At 27.1% G+C, this 3,177-nt stretch overlaps 1 long non-coding RNA gene across 1 annotated transcript in view; it reads left to right on the forward strand.

Moving 5' to 3' along the window:
- Window positions 1-210: 210 nt before the first annotated feature.
- Window positions 211-3,177, forward strand: part of LOC136087528 (uncharacterized) — a 4,999-nt gene continuing 2,032 nt past the window's right edge. The window contains exons 1-2 of the long non-coding RNA XR_010641849.1: window positions 211-808; window positions 1,723-1,755. This is a non-coding gene — a long non-coding RNA (uncharacterized LOC136087528). The remainder of the gene's footprint in view (window positions 809-1,722; window positions 1,756-3,177) is intronic.

Consider the following 3,177-nt stretch of genomic DNA (forward strand, 5'->3'; position numbering starts at 1 on the left):
CATGCATAAGTGCAATTTGGTTTGAAGATTTCCAAAGCTGTGCACTTTTTTTTAATAATAAATGAATATAACAAAAAAGAATATACTGTCTAGCGACGTATTAAGGAATTTTTGTAGGCCAGTGCCGTGGCTAAAGGGTTCCACCCCCCCCCCAACTTATTAGGGCCCGAAAATCTCAAAAATCTATAATTAGGCACGGTCTATAACGAGCGTTATGGTGCGCATTTGCCAGAAATTTTTAGAAATTGCAGAGATTTTAAAATGGCTGCGGTTCTAAGCTACGTAATCTTTTTTTATATGGCAACTGTTTTTTTAGTTTATTTTTGTAAAAATTTATGTTGCAACCATATTGTTGATCTAAATCAATAAATAAATGTCTTTTTTTTATAAGTAAATAAATAAAATTTAGGCTATAAGAGAGTGAACAAGTTAAAATGTGGACTGTGCATATATATATATTTTAATTTAATAACATAGCAGGTTATACATAAGCATGTTTTACATAAGCATGATACAAGATGTTTTACATAAGCATGTTACATGCTTATGTAAAACATCTACATTTCTGGTAACTATATTGCTTTTGGATGTTGTTGTTATCGTGATATTAAGTGATTTTTTTATTTTTTTGAAATAAACTTTGAGAATTTCTGACTGCGCAAATTAAGTTTTTTTTTCATTATTATTATTTTCTTTATACTTAACTATTTTTTGGTTGCTGCTTAAATTTAATTATGCTGTAAAAATGTTTTTTAAAATTAGGGGTATAAAAATGTAATAAAAATCAAATGAGCTTTCTGTTTATAGGGTAAGTTTTTAATGGCTATTGTTATGTTTTTGATTTAAGAATACTTTTTTGGCCTATTTTTGGAGAAGGGGTCGATATATAATAAATATTTATTAAACTCATTATAAATGGATTCGCCTCCTTGTTTGTAGTATGCCTTGTTGTTTGTACCTTGTTTGTACCTTCATTGTATTAATATATATACTTATAATTTCAGTGAAATACCCTATAAACTACTTATCAAACAATAATTTTTTAAGAATATCTAATCTAAAAACAAGACATTTAAAATAATATACCTTCAAGAATATCGTTCCAATTCTAATATCCTTTACTTTCTATCCAAAGTTATCAAATTGTGTGCTCTTGTACATATTTTAAATTGTTTATTTGTCTGGAGTCATACGCAAGTTACCCTACCTCTCTTAATCTGAAATTTCTTTACTTCTATAAAAAGTTCTCGTTATTATCTTCCATCTTTTGGTAACCTTAAATTATATATTCTAAATCATTGTTCAGTTAGTGCAGCCATAAATCACAAACCAATGCATGAAATCATGGAATAATTTACCATATTTTATTCATGGAATAATTTTTTTTTATATTCGATTTAAATCACTAAACTCTACTATTAAAGCTCATCTTTATGCCTTTTTTTTGGAGAGATACTGTTTGTAAAATGTTTGGCTCATTGTGGGTTATTATTACTATTGCTTTTAGTATGATTATATGTAATATAAATATTATTATAGCATTATTTTACTATTATTCATATCATTATTACTTATTGTTATTGTTTATAATATTATTGCTATTTTAATATTGTTATTGCTAATTTTTTTAAGTTAGTACTAGTACTATTTTTTAATATCCATGAAATGCATGTGCATGTTTTATACATACACACACATGATATATGTGTGTTTTCTTTTTAGCAATTGCAAGTTTCAAAATATATGCTATGTAAAGTAAGTAAAAAAACATTACTTTTTAATTAGTAAATTTAATATTTTTAATCAGGGTTGCAAAACAACCGGTTTTTTTGAAAAAAACCAAAAACCATAGGTTTTTTTGAAATAAACCAAAAAAACCATGGTTTTTTTGGTTAAAATTAGGTTTTTATTAAATAATGCCGTATTTAGTTATCCTTTTGAATTAAAAAAAAGTATAATGCATTTTATTTAAGTAAACTATGTTCTTTATCAATATTGGTGTAATATTTCATCAAAATTATTCAATACATCATTGTTTAATGTTCTATATATAAATACAAGCTTTGCTGCTTATTCTACCCCCATTTCTTAACTGGACATTCTTAACTGAATGAACAAGGCTAAAAGTTGAAAAAATTCTTTTGATTTCAGCACTAGAAGCTGGTGCATTTAATAAACCTTCAATATCCATTATGTTACAATCCACAATTTTTAGAGATTTCCACCATTCTAGTGGTGATACATTTTTTAAAACAGATTCACTATACAAATAGCTTTTATCGAATCGAGCAGATTTGGCTTTTAATTTGAATATTATTGGTGACAAATTCTTGAACTCTTTATCTGTGAAATTCATGGCAGCTTCATTTTCATTTTCAGAAAGATTACATCCAAAATATCTAGGATCTATTGTGATTGCCAGGAAATGAGCATCATTGACAGTCTGAAGGTATCTAGATTCAATTTTTTTTTTTTTTTGGTTTGTTAAAAATGATAAACTGTTTATCAAATCTTTAAAAATTTCAACAGTGTCACTTATTTTTGTTTGATCTCTTTGCAACTTTTCTTGAGCTACTGAAATTGGTTTTAATATTTTAATAAATCTTGTGTCTCGCTTTATCTGTATATCACTTACTTTTTTACCAATCATAGGATCTAAGTCTTTATTTTTTTCAAACATTGTGAAAATGATGCTCCAGTTGTTGACATATTTTTCAAGTGAATCACATACAGAATTCCAGCGAGTTTCAGTAGGAAGTGGCAATTTTGCTCCTCCATTTAATTTAAAAAATTGCTCCAGCTTTATGATTATTTCTTATATATTTTATTATTTGTGTAACATTTGCTCACATTTTCAATGGTAAGATCATTTGCTAAAAGATTCAGCATATGAGCAGCACACCCAAAAGTTATGATAATATCTCTTTCAGATGACAGTACTTGTCTCATTGATTTCATATTAGCTGCATTGTCAGTCACAAAGCTTTTTACTGTGCATCCAAATTTACATCTTACAGAATCTATTGCTTCTCTTGCTAATTGTGTAAGATATTCACCAGTATGTGAATGACCAGAAGTGTTGATTGTTTCTACTAAAATGTTAATTTTATCTGTAATTACAGAGAAACAAACTATAGGTAACTATTATGTACATTACTCCAGCCATCTAAAGACATG

Source organism: Hydra vulgaris, chromosome 11, assembly GCF_038396675.1.
Source record: "Hydra vulgaris chromosome 11, alternate assembly HydraT2T_AEP".
Classification (NCBI taxonomy): Eukaryota; Metazoa; Cnidaria; class Hydrozoa; order Anthoathecata; family Hydridae; genus Hydra; species Hydra vulgaris.